This window comes from Grammomys surdaster, unplaced genomic scaffold (assembly GCF_004785775.1).
Source record: "Grammomys surdaster isolate TR1022 unplaced genomic scaffold, NIH_TR_1.0 202, whole genome shotgun sequence".
In the NCBI taxonomy this organism is placed as follows: Eukaryota; Metazoa; Chordata; class Mammalia; order Rodentia; family Muridae; genus Grammomys; species Grammomys surdaster.
In genome coordinates this window covers 500,191-516,651 of record NW_021604647.1, presented here as the reverse complement: position 1 = coordinate 516,651, position 16,461 = coordinate 500,191, and the positions used below count along the sequence as shown (strand labels likewise).

The following is a 16,461-nucleotide window of genomic DNA, read 5'->3' as shown; positions in this document are numbered from 1 at the left end:
GGGCTCTGCTGACCATGGCAGAGCATAACCTGCACTGTGACAGTTTCCAGGAGCTCTTCCTTTTTCCTGAAAATATTTTCTGCACTGACACCAAACCTTGTCTGTGCCTTTCAATAGAAACAAATTATGCTGTGGTAGTTAAAATATATTAGACATATATATCTTTATATAATATCTTAAAGTATTCCAGATATAATAATGCAGAAAAATACCATTTAAAATAGAACAAACTCAAGTATGTATACTTATATCAGCACAAAATTGAAACAACACAAGTAATTCATGATTCTGCCCTCAGTATTACCCGAGCTGAGGTAACCTGAGCCTTGGGCTTACTGGGATTTTTTTCCCTATGCTTTATGATGTACATATGAAAAGTCTACAGAACCTCGGTAGCTTCAGGACCATGTCTCCCCAGAGACACATAAGACTGCACTGAAGGTGAGGACTCTCAGGGCTTAGGGACATCCCAGCTGTCTTGGATGCTACAGTATCCCTCACTGGGTACCGGAATCTGCTTAGCACCCATAGAAATTGCCATCTTGGAGCAAGTGGGCAGCCTGCATGAAAGTGGGCAGCCTGCATGAAAGGGAGCTTGGTGCCGCCCTTCACTCTGATTTTCCCAAGTGGCCTTAGAAGAGGTGGTTAAGGATACCACCCACCGCAGTGGAAGGGATATACTTCCTGGCTTTACCGTTTCCTTTCCTTACACAGCTTTCCCTTTTATTCATGTCCATTGATGTCTTCACTGCCCTCTGTGGATTCAAAAAAGAAAATAATGATGAACGTCCAGAGTCCCAGGGCAGGAGAGTTGGGAGAAGGGCGGAGGGCGGAGGGCGGAGGGCGGGGCACAGGGAAGCCGAGGGAAGCCCAACTGGTGCAATCCACGGCCTGGTTCTCAGGATTGCTCAGCGCCATTATTCAGTAATATGAAAGTCTTAAGAAGGAGGCTCTGGAGGGAGACCTTTTTAGTCAGCGAGGTCCCAAGGACCTTTGCTATGTGCACGAGAGCTTTACAAGTAGACTCATGAAAGTGCAAAGGGGGGAGGGGCTGTGACTGGAACAGGTGGCCAAGGGGCAAGGGGGCGGGGGAGGGGGCGGAGGCAAATTACATTCAGGTTGTTGCTCTTTCTTCACTGTTCACAAAGTCACTTTCTGTGTACCGGTGGGGACCTGAAACAGGAGATATTTTGAAAAGCTGCGGTGCGGCCAGCTATCTAATTGGCAAGGGCGGCTCTGCTTAGCTCCCGCCACCGTTCTGTACCAGAAGCAGCCAGAGGTCACTCCCACCTGCCCTAGACTCACGAGACGCCAGCCTAGCGGCTGGCTCTGCCAATCCACCATGCTGCCCCCACAAAGCTTGGCTGAGCCCCTGATAATATCTGCCATGCTGGTGGTACCCGGTAGAATGAAGACTCTTAAAACTTAAAGATTATCCAATGGATTTATATATTTGGAAATGCTCAAATAACAAGATGCCCACACAATTAGAATTGTTACCCAATATCTAACCTTTAGATATAAACTGTTACCCAGGACTGCTTCCAATCTATCAGTCTTCCTCCATGGTTGCTAGCTCTCTCCCTTCTCCTCTTCCTTTCCTCCTTCCTACTCTTAGCTCCACCCATGTCTTCTACTGCCCAATCACTGAGCTTTACTGCAAATACAATGTAGCAGGAAACTATCCTGTCACAGGGACCTGCTGGGGTTCACACTGTTCCCCAAGTGGACTGGAAGGGAAGTGTAACTGAATGAATGGAACTCGGGAGCCCATTAGCAATGTGCAATAGGTCTCAGAGGACCAGAAACAACCTGCTGCTGCTTCCTGAAGTTCCCTCAGGTCTGGCCAATTCCAGGAGGTGAAATCAAGGACTCAATACAACCAACCCAGGAGCCCCTTCCCACACCTTCAGGATCCTGCCTGGCCATAGGGGTTCTTGGCAAGATGGACACATAAACAAGTTGAGATAATGTTGAGTAAGTGGTAGAAGCCAACATGAGCTCAGGACAAGCTTCTTCCTCATTGCCCTATGATTCTGAGGCACACACAGCAATCTCAAGGGAGACTGTCTTGTCTCTTCATTTCTCTGTAATCCTGAGAATGAGTTTATGAAGTATATAGTAAACCAAAGGAAAAGATAACAGGAAGTGGACAGGATGCTCAAAACACCCAGGGGAAATGAATTTGTGAAGTTGAGGCATCATCTGACATTCCTGACTGAACTTTTTCTCCAGGCTGTGCTTGCCATGGTTGAGCTTCCCGTGATTGGGCTTCCCATTGGCTGGGCTTTCTGCGTGGGGCTTCCACCTCTCTTTTCCATTGCAGGTACTTTTATATCATGGGTTTCCAACAATAGTAAACTCTGTTGGAAAGAGTTCACCTTCTTGCTATTCTCAAGGGCACAGTGTGTTTCTTTTGGGGCTGTTTTGCTGACCTCTTTCCTGTTACAGAGTTAGGGAGGTCAGTGACCCAGACAATGCCCAAAGGACTTTGGAAGACAATTTGAGGCAAACATGCTTGAGTCTGAAATGAGGGAGTCTCCTTGATTTCCAAAGCCAGCTCTTCAGTGAATTCAAACAACAACACTTGACAATTCACCAATATCAGTGTCAACCTGGCAGTGCCCTGTAACCCAGAAGGGTTGAAATTGGAAAGAGAGAGAGAGGGTCAGCTTCTCACCCTCACTTGGCATATGCAAAGGAAGCTGTCAGTAGGTTCTAGTTTTGTGCCCATGAACAAATCCTGTCCCATCAGATTTCTCTCATGGGTCAAGACCCCAAACCTAGCTGCACATCTCTTGTGCCAAGTTCCCAGGAGGAGGTACCAACATGACTCAAGGATTTGATGTTTGCTGTAGCAAAGGTGGGAAAAGTATCTTTAAATCCCAGAGCAAGGGATGATAGCTATACCGCCAGCGCTCCTAACGCCAGAGGCACAGAACTCTTACTAGCATGCTACTGGACTGTGCAGATGACAAGCACACTCACATACATGCTCTTTTTCTTCCCGGTTTAATACTCGGTAATACTCAGTCTTGGAAGCTCTTTTGGGAATGGCCTGACTGCTGTTGATACTATCTTCCTCTGGTCCCTTCCTAGAGAGCTATTACTTGCCTGAGAATCTTTTCTCATCTTGGAGTTGAGGTGCTCCATGAAGTCCCTTTCTGGGCTCATACCTACAACAGTCAATATTGACTGATACTTCTTTACCTGCACCAGTTAAGATCAGTCCCTGACTTCTTCTTTGGGACTCTCTCTGGTTCACACTGTCTCCAGGTCTGTCCATTCAGAGGTCTTTAACAAGATACTTCAAACAGTTGCAAACTTCAGATGAGGTAGCGGAGCCAAAGCAAGCCCTGTGCAGCCTCACTTCGTCATCTCCACTGGCTCATTACAGCTCCAACTCAGTCATTCCACTGTGGTAGACAGACTTCAGTTAGGCAAGTCTGGAAAGCAAGCCATACAGAAGCTGTGCAGTGACACCAGCAGGTCCCCCAAGCAGAGAATGTCTTCTTAATTGTCAGTGGGATATGGTTCTTTGGGACATTTAAGATGGAGCAAGCATGGCCAAGGATCAGATTTTAATTTAATTTTTATTAATTGGGCATTTAATTGCTTAATGAAGCACATTAATTAATAAAGCACATTTAAGAACTGGCCACACTAGATAGCACAGACCTCTAGTATCTGAAGATGAGGAAAACAGAACTCTCTGTTCTGGGGCTTTCCTTGTAGAAGAGCTGGTTACTAGATGGGGGTCACACATCAATGGGTGTTTCCTGGGTGCATGTACTCTGTGAAGCCCTGGGGTGTTGAAATAAAGTCAACACCAGAGGAAAAGCAAGGTCCAGAGGAAAGCAAGCAGTAAATTAGACAGAGGGGATGGGAAGACTCCTGCAAGCACACTATCATCACATCCAAGGAGAGGGAGATGGAGGACCAGGTTACTGGGATCCCACCCTCCTGTTCCCTGTCCCTGTGTTGGAGCTGGGCATGTACATATACAGGTGTGACCTAGTACATTGGACAGGGCAAGGAGAGAGCCTTCACATGCCTGAGAGATACACAGTCAAGGAGAACATTAATGAGAAACCCACAGGGACAAGCTACACAAGGCAGAGCACCAGGATGAGAAGCTCAAGAAGACACAGATCCTGCACTAATCGGAGTGTCTAGGACCAAGATCCCTCTGTCTGTGAACAGAACATTGGGTTTGGGATTAACAGTCTTAACACATGCCGAAGATGCTGTCAAGATGGCCAGACAGGAACAGCAAGGACCACTGGGAGTATGAGGCCAGTCCTATCTCTTTGTGAATGAAGTGTGCTGCCTGGCACTGGGGTCCACGGTGCCTGTCTTCTCTACGATCAGCAATGTTCTGCAACTGTGCTAGTGCAGTCATTATCATGTGGCCTTCGGTTTAAATGTGGTTCTGGACAGAGCAACCATGGTTAACAGCTTCTACATTAGGGCTGGTTTGCAAGGGACTTCCAAGAGCAGGTGAACAATAGGGACTTGATCCCATCCTGGCTTCAGGAAAACCAGGCCTTGGAGTGCTCTCTTTCCTGATCCTGTGCTCCAACATCTGTTGTTGCAGTCTAGATGTGAGGAATAGAAACCAGACTCCTATGCTGCCTCCCACCAAATTCCCCAAAGGTCTGGCATCTCACTGTAGCTGAAGAAGAAATGGAGCAGGGAGTAGCCACACCTCCTTGGACATCTCAGAAGACGAATGCACTCTGCAGAGATTCCAGCCACGGCTCATTCCTGTCAGGAAGGAGTGAAGTGTAACTGCAGTGGCCATGGCTAGGCTCAGGTGGCGGTCCCTGTCACAGGCGTCCTTCCACTTTCTACATCTTCCTCTTTCTTAGGTCCAAATTCAGCCCAAGCTTGCCTCCCGCTGAAAAGCACTGTTGAGTTGTCCTACATTCTTAGGACCTCAGTTTTGTAGCTCTCATTTTAGTCATTTAGTCAGAATAGATTCTTCAAGCACTGGGGGAAAGCAATACAGAAAGCAGGGCTTAGTGTAAAGGGAGTTATTTAATAATTGGTGCCCAGTCCGGCTTGTTACCAGGCAGCCGCCATGTTCCCACTGTTTTCCCTCAGACTGCAGCTCCAGCTAGCTAGAAGCGCTGGCCCTGACACCACAAGATGCTAGCATGGCAACTGGCTCTGCCAATCCACCATGCTGCCCCCACAAGGCTCTGCCCCCACAAGGCTTAGCTGAGCCCAGACCATTCCCAATATGCCCGCAGTACCTGGTAGAAATGAGAGTCTTTTTTTTTTTTTTCCGAGACAGGGTTTCTCTGTTTAGCTCTGGCTGTCCTGGAACTCACTCTGTAGACCAGGCTGGCCTCAAACTCAGAAATCCGCCTGCCTCTGCCTCCCAAGTGCTGGGATTAAAGGCGTGCGCCACCACCACCCAGCTAGAAATGAGAGTCTTAATGCTAAAGATTATCCAATAGATTTATATATTTGGAAACGCTCAGTTAACAAGATGCCCACACAATTAGAATTGTTACCCAGTATCTAACCTTTAGATATATATAAATCGTTACCCAGGACTGCTTTCGACCCGTCCATCTTCCTCCATGGTTGCTTCCCCTCTCTTCCTCTTCCTCCTTCTCTTCCTTCTCCTCCCACTCTTAGCTCTTCCCAAATTACTGAGGTTTATTGAAAATATAATGTAGCAGAAAATGATCTTGTTACATATCACCCTTCATGTTAGAATAAAAAAAAACAACTTTCCCTCTTTCTGTCCAATTGAAAGACTTTTATCTCAGATATAAATTGAGCACAACTATTGTCATGTTGTTATTGTAAGGTACAGGATAGACCTAATACCCAGTCCAATATATTATCAATAAAAAGACTATTGTCATCTATCCTAACTTAAAAGACTATAGTTCTTTACCTGGCTTATATCCTGGCTTTAGAATCAATGTCAGCTGAAAACCATCTTCTCAAATCTGTTCTCTCAAAGTAAATAGCCTGGGTTGGCTAAGAGACTGTAAGTCTTCAACCCTGTCAGAAATACAGAATGACTGAATTAACTGAAGATATGGGAAGCACAAAGCATAGCTTCCAAAACTTAGCCAATTTTATATAGACCGCTGATTACCTGGACAGTCCCTTAACTTCAAAAATGTAGGAGCATCTGATCTTCAGCCTTCTAGCCCAGGATCATCTGACAGATCTAGTAATGCAGAATTTCTAAGGGCTGATTTCCTTGTCTAGGCAGAGATTATCAGTCAACTATTCCACATAATGTGTCGTATTGCTGGACAGTATTTGTCTGTAGATGAAAAGAGGCAATTTGCCTAGTGGCAGTCTCACCACGACTGGAGTAACTCCAAAGATGCTCAGCCTCTTCTTAGAATCCAAGAAAGGGAAGCTGTCAGGAGCAGACAGGTCTCTAATCAAATGATCTTTAATAAAGAGATGTCTCTACCGTCAATTCTGTGGACTTCTGATGTTTTTGAAAACCAACTATCTATGTAAAGCAATCTGGACTTTTGTCCATTAATTACTCTCAGCTATTTCTAATTAAAATCTAGAAAACACCCTAACAATAAACTCAGAGCCATGAATTTGCTATAGACCCTTAACTCACAGGCTAACCATCTCAAATCAGTTTTTAAGAAGTTAAAGAAGAACTAGGTCTAAGCCTTGTACCCACAAAATTTTGAATTAATAGAAAAAATTATATCAATAAAACCCTTGAATTTGTATCAAAATAAATTTAGTACCATCTAAGAAATTATGTCTTCAGGTTAGTAACAATTATATAAATTTCTACCAATAGATATGGCTATACAATCAATTCTAGCTATTCCTCCCTGTTCCAATAAAAACCACTACTAAAATCTGTAGAAAAACAATCTAATAATGACTGCCCCCAAGCCCAGGGAACTGGGATGCCAACTCTTCATTAACTACTTCAATCTGAATTTCGGTGTTGAGATATTTGAATAGGGGTGGGAGAAGGAGAGGATAAATTGATAAGCCTCTGATGTCGGTGTCTTAACTGGATCCAGCTGGAAGTCCAGGACATCAGGAGTTTAAGCAGGTCAGTTCAGCATGTTCTGACGAGGAGATTCATTCACCAAGGCTGTATATTCTATATATTATATATTGTATAATATACAAATCTAAAGACAAATTTTAGTATCAAGATAATGTGTTTGATTCTCTGGAATCTAGTCTTCTGGAGGTCTACATCTGTCATGTCTGATCCACATAATTCTGGAAGGTGTAACTACCTTAACGACCTCTTCCAAAAACACACTGACAGAACCTTTTTCCCAAATCAGCATATCCTTGAGCAGGTAACCAGAAAAACCTTTATCTTGACCTTTTTTCTAGAGGAAAAATATAACTACAAAACTGAAAATCACACCCATTTTGAAAATTAAATCAATCTAAAACAAATGAAGTAACTAAAGTACTGTATGTGCCTATTTTTAGACCTTTCCTATTTTGCCAAGCAGGAAATGAACCCAGAATTCCTGTGGGGCAATTAATATTCCTGTGAGGCATATTAAAGCAATATAACTTTATACCATCTTAATACAACTGATTCACACCTCTCTATATTTGGCTCTCTGCCTAGAGCAGTCTGTATTTATACACTGTACTCTCTACCTGGAGTCTGTGACTAATTTTCTCTATCCTAGTTCTGAACCATGGGCAAAATTCTCCACGTGAATCGGACAAATCTGTTTACAAAGTCTTTCCTAAAAGCAAATAATCCCTATATTGTAAATTCAGTTGAATCAGTATTCATCCCAAAACTGGAGGCTTATTCATTTGACTTTCTGACTCAGAGCAGCCAACTATGTTATATTGTCAGTCTGTAGGCCTCTTCCTAGAGCAATAGACAAATTTTCCTTACCTATCTTTGTTCCAAACTGCAGGCTAGATACCCCACATGAACCGGACAAGACTGTTTCTAAATCTTTCTTAAAAGCAAATAATCCCTATATTGTAGATACAGTTACATCAGTAACTGCTCCAAAATGGAGGCTTATTCATTTGGCTCTCTGACTCAGAGCAGCCCGCAATTTCTCACAGCAGGAAACCTGCCTGCAAGCAGTTTCTTTCTTCAAAATTCCTGCGCTGGAGTCATGTGACTTATTTCAGCACTACTCACTAATTTTTTTAAGAAAATAAAAATACAACTATAGTTCTCAGATGAATAGTCTTAAAGTGCTAGTGAATTTGTGCAGAAGTTAATGTGCCTCTTGTAACGGGTGAAATTTTTAAAAAGCCGTGGCGCTGACTGGGTATCTAACTGGCAGGGTGGTTCTGCTTAGCTCCTGCCACCATGTTCTGCACATGGTCCAGAGGCCAAGTATTCTGCAGTTAGACCCACCAGACCCAGTGTGGCAGCTGGCTCTGTCAATCCACCATGCTGCCCCAACAAGGCTCAGCTGAGCCCAGACAATTCCCGATATGGCCGAGGTACCCAGTAGAAACGAGAGTCTTAATGCTAAAGATTATCCAAAGGATTTATATATTTGGAAACGCTCAGTTAACAAGATGCCCACACAATTAGAATTGTTACCCAATATCTAACCTTTAGATATATATAAATCGTTACCCAGGACTGCTTTCGACCCGTCCATCTTCCTCCATGGTTGCTTCCCCTCTCTTCCTCTTTCTCCTTCTCTTCCTTCTCCTCTCACTCTTAGCTCCTCCCACTCTTAACTCTTCCCACTCTTAGCTCCTCCCAAATTACCAAGGTTTATTGAAAATATAATGTAGCAGAAAATTATCTTGCTACAGCTTAGGGCATGTGCACAGGGAAGAGCATCTCAAGCAGGAAAATGAGGTCAAGCAGTCCTGTTGGCAGTGTAGGAAACAGAAGAAAAGGCCCAGCCCCACTGCAGCGCTGCAGCACTGATAGCACTAAGGAGAGCCCCTAATCTTTTGGGGACCTCTGCTCAAGCCAAACTAGAGTCTGCGGCTTTGATTCAGAAAAGAATTTCAGGACTAGCCATTACAAGACAGTGTCCAGGTTTAATGGAGACTTTAATATAAACTCAGGCATAAGGGTTGAGAAAGGGATGGTGCTCAGAAGAAAGTGAGGTGCACCTGAGAGCACAGGCCTGAGCGTCTGAGGGAATCAATGTCTTTGTCTTACAATAACCTTCAAAAGGGTAACTAAGGCTCTAACTGAGGATGCAGGGTGGTTCCTGAGAGCCCATGATGGGATTACAATTGATAAGGTTAAAGTCTACACAATAAGGATTTGGGAAGTGGGCATCTTCCCTGTAAACAAATGTAGCTGTCTTGTTGAGATTGTCAGTAATGGGGTGAGGCTTTGGGTCCACAGACAAGTCGGCAAGCTTGGTTTTGTTCTATGTTAAAGGAACCTAAGGGATCTATATAAAACAGAAGGAGTGTCCTTGCTGGAGTCTTCACAGCAAGTGTCATCTGTGCTGGGACCCTTAGTTCTCACTTGGAAAGGGGCTTCAGCCAGACTCCAGGGTGGGGCCTTCGCCCCAGTCCCAGGTCCCCAAAATTTTCTCTTCCTATCTTGTCCTAACATCCTCCTCTTTTTCTTTTGGTGTGAAAATATTGATACCAACAAAGTAATCATAATTCTATTGGTGTACAACCTCACTATCTGAGAGAGCCCTGGACCAGCACTTGGCTTCACTTTACATTTGCATTGCCATAAACATCTTGACACTTGCAAGCAACCTAGAATGTATTCCAAGTTCTGTCTGGCAGGGCTGTGTAAGTGGGGATGCTCCTGTTTTGGGGCTGTGTGTCTTGCTGTCCGCCTTGCAGTGCAGCCTACCTTCCTCCTGGTAAAGGAAGCAAGCACCTATGCTCTGCCCGAGAGGATGTCTTGCTGCGCCTTTCATGACACACAGAGTGTTTTGTTCAGGGCACAAAAAAACCAAACCAAACCAAAACAACAAACCAGTGAAGGCTGTGAGGGGACAGGAGTCTCATCTAGGAACCATGTCCAAAGGGAATGAAAAGATGCAATTTCCACAAGAGAGAGTTGGAAGTGACACTGCTGTGACTGTTGTCCTCTCCATACCAGACCTAGATGTAGCAGGTGGCAGGTGGCAGCACCGGGGGCTCGAAGCCACAGGAAGAGGATCTACCTCTTGCTCCTTGCTTTAAAGGCAGGCTAGTAATTAATGATGAGGCTGCTGGTCAGGGAAAGGCTTTGGGTCCACAGACAAGGTCAGCAATGGAGATCCTGTAACACGACAGTCCCTTGAGATGATTAAGGTAGCAGGAGGAACAAGGTTCAGGCAGACCTGTAGACTCTGTCCTGGTAGTACCGCATTCCCAGAGGGGCATGGTTGATGCAGAAGCTTAGAACCTTTCCCAGGAAGTCAGGTTTTAGAAATGGGTCTGGGAGTCTCAGGAGAAATGACCACACAATCCAAAGTATTTCAAGGAGAAAATTTCTCCGCAGAAGGAAGGATACGTATCCAAGCCAAATTGAGCAAGCATTATTCTTAACACAAAGGGGTCCTGCACTATACTCTGAGTGCTCAGAACTTGATCTCCCACACACACCCGCACACCCACACTCTTATGTACCCCCCCACACACCTGCACTCTTACATGACCCCCATACATACACACTCTTACATGACCCCACACACACCCCTGCACTCTTACATGACTCCCCATACATACACACTCTTACATGACCCCACACACACCCCTGCACTCTTACATGACTCACACACATACCTGCACTCTTACATGACCCTCACACACACACACACACACACACCCCTGCACTCTTACATGACCCACACACACACACACCCAAACTCTTACATGACTCACACACACACCTGCACTCTTACATGACCCCACACACACACCTGCACTCTTACATGACCCTCACACACACACACACACACACAAACACACACACACCCCTGCACTCTTACATGACCCCCACACACACACCCAAACTCTTACATGGTCCCCTACACACACACACACACACACACACACACACACACACACACACTCCCTCACATGACCAGCTAACGGAGAGCAATGCAGTTAGAAGCAAAGTACTTTGATCCTGAGAAATACTGACTGGGGCAGGGATTTTTGCAGGTGGGGTTTGTAAAAAAGATTTCTTTAAAAGTGGGATTTCTTTTAGCTCTTTTAAAACTTGGATAGAAAGGACAAGACATTTCATTTAAGCCCCCACAGTTTCCCTGGTCACAGTATCTTCTCATTCTTTAAATTTACTTAGTGTAGTCTGAGTTTCCTGCTTTGAAGTGTGGGACATAGATGGTGGCAGGAACTGTGCTAGTTACTGCAGCTCTCATTGGTTGTTGGACTAATTGTTGTATGCATGGGCTCACACAACATCCTGCCATAACCCTGACTTCTCGCACCACAGTGAGGGTGGAGACCCCTCTTTATTGTTTTAAACTGGCATTCTATAAAGTCAGAAAAGGATCCCTTACGTGTGATTTTTCAAATATCTCATTGGATGAGACAGTCTGTGAAGAGCCCTCTCGATGGTGCCCTGATGAGGAGCCCTGGTCCTTTTCAATTCTCTTTCCAGTCTTTTATTAACATTTGGTCCTCAAGCTGTAAAGAATGGGTTGGCGACTTGAGTGGTGGTCTGGGTGGGTGAGAGAGGTCTTGTAACCTAAGAGAAAGCAAGTGGAAGAGAGGCCACATGGAACCTCTGAGAAACTGATCATTAGCTTCCATGACAGGAAGGTCGATGACCCTTGCCAGGCATGACAATCAATACAGCATTTCATAGATGATGTCTCAGTCACCGTTCTATTGCTGTGAAGAGATGCTGTGACCAAGGCAACACTTATAAGGAATGCATTGAGATAGGACTTGCTTACAGTTTCAAATGCTTGATTCATTCTCATGGTAGAGAGCATGGTGCCGGGCAAGTGTGGTGCTGAAGAAGGAGCTGAGCTACATCCTGTTCCACAAGCAGAGAGAGAAGAAGAGGGAGGGGGTGAGAAAGGGGAGGGGGTGGGATGGAGAGAGGGAGAGAGAGAGTGTGGACTTGGTATGGGCTTTTGAAACCTCAAAGCCTAACCCCAGTGACACACTTTCTCCAACAAGGCCACACTTACTAATCTTTCTAATTTTGGCAGAGTTCTGTTCCCTGGTGAGTCATTCCTTTTCAGACCACTACAAACGGAAAGATCAATGGCCCTTGTCAGGCATGGCAGCATATGCAGCATTTCATAGGGTAACAGCCCTAGGTGCTCTTGAGGGACAGTAAGGGTTCTGAGCAGCATTGTAGGTAAACATTTGGTCCAAGGCCATGCTGTATCTAGATGTAGCTCAGTGCTTGAAATACTCAGCCGTGGAGAAGGCTGGTTCCCCCTTCAGCTTTGCCTGAGAAGGGAGAGTGCCAAGGCAGATGATGGATGGTCCCAGTTTAATATGTAAACTTTTTATAATGTCTCTCAATGCTTCGGAGATGACGTAGCCACCATTACCTTAATCTGTATTTTCTATAAAGCCAGTCATGGTATGACTGGTTCTAAGATAATAAGTCACATTCCCTATAGCGGCATCTGGAAGGGGGCACCCCACCCCGCCACACCAAGGTGGGCCACTACTATTAGTGGTCCAGGTTCTCTGCTATATTGATTTCTGTCACGCCTGCCAGGATGGTTCCCAGGTCAGAAGGCCTCCTGCCTGAGATTTGTTTTCTTATTTACCATCTTTTTGTTTATAATGAGATGAATCATACACACCCACACCTGCTTAGCAATGATTTAGACCCCCACACAGAGAAAACTTGTCATCACACATGTAGCCTGAGGGCCCCAAGTGACTGTCTCACAGGACAGGTAGGAGTGTCATTAGTTACTTCTCTATTGCTGTTATAGAACATCATGACAAGATAACTTAAGGAAGCTAGAGTTTACTTGGCTAACAGTTCCAGAGTGGGTAGGATGTGTAACTCGTTGTCACAGCAAGAAGCTACGAACTCAAATCCTTTACCATAAGCACAAAGCAGAGTTTTACTCAAAGCCTGTCATCAGTGGCAGAGCTGCACCTCCCCAAATGATGTCTCCAAATGGGGACCACATGTTCAAATGGCTGAGACTGTTGGGGACACATGTCATTCATCCTACCACAACAAGGAGAGTCAAATATCTGGAGCCTTTGTGGCTTCCCCTGAGCATGAGGATGTAGAGGATGTAACCTCTTTATCAGAGAGGTATCATTGTTCTCTGGGTCCTGGCTGGCTTTGCATGACAAACACCAAAGTATTGGCTTCCCTCTTTTGACCTTCCTATCCTTGTACTGTGTGTCCCTGGGCTTTGCTGTTGAATACCCAGAAGGATATATACCAGTCATGTAATTTTCATTTTATGAAAATTCTATTTTTTGCTTTGTTTTTCCAGGCAGGGTTTCTCTGGGTAGTCCTGGCTGTCCTGGAACTCGCTCTGTAGGCTGGCCTTGAACTCACAGAGATCCTCTTGCCTCTGCCTTCTAAGTGCTGGGATTAAAGGTGTGCACCATTACTGCCCAGCTGTCATATAATCTTAATTTCTGTGTAACTTTTAGATAAAACAAGTGGTTAAAGCTAGCAAAGTTAGCAAAAATAATTGATTATTCATCCTTGTTCTTTTGATATAATTGTTATGTTACTGTGACAGTATAACTTTACAGATTCAAAACCTTTTCACCTTCAAAAATGTATTACCCTCAAGGCCCATCCTCTACAAACCTTGTATAACTTACTAAGACCTTCTGTGACATGGCTTTACAAAACCCATCCTTACCTAAACTATTCTCTTTTTAACCAAAAATATGAACTAGTTCTTTTCATATTTCTCAACAGGCTTCTCTTGCATTTATTATCATCTCTTCTTTCCTTCACGCTCTTCATCTGTTCTAATTGAATTTATATACAATTGTATTAAAAACTTGACAAAAAAGTATAAAAATAAAATCACTGAATTAATGGCTATCAGATGCAGCAGGGTGCTGCCCCACTCAGCTCAAAAATGAGGTCTTCAGTAGTTTGCTCCCCTTGAGCACTGATTCCCCAAGCTCACAAATGCCAAGCACATGGTGTCTCACACAAGGGCAAAGACATATCTGTGCCTAGTCCATGAGAACCTGGCCCACTTTCATGTTGTTAGTCTTTGGTAGCAGGACTTCCAGGAAACCATAGTGTTGAAACTCTCCTGAGACATTGTTGGATTCTAAGATCCAGAACCAGGGGACACGCTCCCACAGAAACTCAAGGACTGGACTCGCTGTAATTAACATGAGGTTTAATGGTTCCAGTATACTGGGGTTCTCTCACATGCAAGCAAGAAGAGAACCCCGAGTTGGAGCTAAGAATAGTTTTTATACAGTTTAAGGGGTAGAATAGAGAAACAGTGACTAGGCACAATGTGATTGGCAGAACAGGGTGACTTTTAAACTGATTGGTCTTTGGGGAATGAGGTGGCAAGGACCTCCCTTGTCTGTCTAGGCACTCTGGGCCTTCCTTACCTGCAGGTGGGTTCCCTCCCTCCTGGTCTGAGGAATGTTAATCAGCCTCTCCCTACTTCCTCTGAATGTTAATCCAGCAAGTGTCCTCTAAGGAATGTGCCCCTCCTGGGATGTGTCCTGGGACAGTGGGATTCTTTCAATTTTAAGTTCAAACCAAGACCCGAAAGTCCTACATTGAAAAGTTTAAAATTTTACAAATTTTGACATTTGCACTACAGTATACTAACAGATGTGATCCCTGTTAGACAGACAGCTTAGAACAGACAACACCAGACCAAACGGTTCAAAGGAGGGGAGTATTCAGGGCAGAGGACAAAGGTGAGGGGAAAGAAATAAGAGAAGATGGCAGAGGAAAAGGGGGGGAGGGAGGTCAGGGAGTTCTGCCTGTTTTATATGCCGCTCCCAGGTAAAGGTGAGGTGCCAGGTAGATTCTGGGAGTGTACGGCAGTTGCCTTGGCAATGATGTGGGGGTTGCCTAAATGTGATGTCACTAGGTTCTAGCCTGATATTGAAGACCTCCGCAGAGGGGAGACCCTCACTCAAGTCTCAGAAAGTTGCGACCACTCAGTAATCTGCTCGAGACACCATGTACCAGAGCCATAGTGAGGTTTATTAGGGCATGTGACAGTTAGCTGCTGGTCAATTCGTATGCCCACACAGGAGCTGAATTGACCCCAACAGCCAGTTTGAGAGGGGTTTTTAAGGGGAAAAACCACAAACCAAGGAATGAGGAGGGGGTGAGGGGTTGTTAGGGTGGCATAACATAAAAATAGTGGAACATTCCAAAGGAACCCAACCTACATGAGTCAGGGTCAGGTGAAAACTCTCTGTATGCTTATCTTTCTCAAGAATGTGGTCCTGCCCTGTTACTTCGGCCTTGCCCTGTCACTGCAGTTCCCAGCTTGGTTCTCAGCTTGGTTCTCAGCTTGGTTCCACCTAGTTCACTTGCATTCTTTCCTTTCTCTTTGTGATAGGCCAGTTCCAGTAATGGTGACTGGTCTTTTCCACATTCCTAACTTGCTTCATGCCTCGGTTTCTCCATGTCTTTATAAAGAAAGCCTAAAGAATATTTTATATGTCTAAAAAGAATTCTATATACCCAGTATCTATAATTTTTCACTCTACATTCCCCACTTCTCCTAATGATAGTTATTAATCTTAAAAACTTAACCCCACTTCTAATGTAAATCTGATTACAGATCTTGTATTTCAGTATCTTCATAGCTTCCGTTTCCCTGTCCGAGGGTTTGATATTGATGGCATAGTAATAAAAGCTGAACAGCACTAACTCTCTCTCTAACAAAGGTAACTAATCTGTTTAAGAAGCAAAAAACAGAATCAAAAGAGGACCAGGGAAAATATCAGAGTGGTAATGTCTAATTCCTGAAGCATGTCCTGAAAGGCTGCCTCATGGTTGTGCTGCACTTCATTGGCCATACGCTGCAGGGTTTCTAGTGTCCTCTGGAATGCTGCACCGGCCTCACCCAGAGGCTTCAAGTCCTTGGAGCTGGTCGCCTGCTCCTACAGGTATAGCTTGTTTCTCCACAGGCCAAACATGGTCGGACACCGCAGGCAGCTTGGTGGTGTTGAACTAGAACCACGTCTCCCAACTGGTGTGGCACACACGGGTCTCCAGTCTCGTAGGCCCCTTTCAGATGTTCCCAGACCTCTCGTCGGACCACTTTAAGTGCTTTTATGTAGGCGAAGAAGGATTTAGAAAGGACAGCATCAGGATCATTCATTCTGCCCGCCCCAGTAAGTGGCAGTGGTACCCCACACAAAATCTCAAAGAGTGTAAGCTTAAATCACTCTAGAATGTTCCACACTCAGAACAAGGCAAAGGGAAGGGGGGCTGTCCAGTCATTACCACCGGTCTCCAATGCTAATTTGGTTAAGGTCTCCTTAATTGTTCTATTTATCCTCTCTATCTGTCCTGACCTCTGGGGTTTATAAGCACAATGT

At 44.8% G+C, this 16,461-nt stretch overlaps 2 long non-coding RNA genes across 3 annotated transcripts; both read right to left on the bottom strand.

Moving 5' to 3' along the window:
• Positions 1-644: 644 nt before the first annotated feature.
• LOC114623848 lies at positions 645-3,349 on the bottom strand. The gene is made up of 3 exons (XR_003711835.1): positions 3,211-3,349; positions 1,113-1,173; positions 645-755 (listed from the first exon to the last, which is right to left on the bottom strand). It is a non-coding gene; the product is annotated as an uncharacterized LOC114623848 (long non-coding RNA).
• A 225-nt stretch (positions 3,350-3,574) lies between these two features.
• On the bottom strand, positions 3,575-8,624 carry LOC114623825. Of its 2 annotated transcripts, none has more exons than XR_003711833.1 (2): positions 8,579-8,624; positions 3,575-4,992 (listed from the first exon to the last, which is right to left on the bottom strand). It is a non-coding gene; the product is annotated as an uncharacterized LOC114623825 (long non-coding RNA). The 2 variants fall into 2 exon arrangements; XR_003711832.1 differs by lacking the exon at positions 8,579-8,624 and adding an exon at positions 5,915-5,956.
• Positions 8,625-16,461: the final 7,837 nt, after the last annotated feature.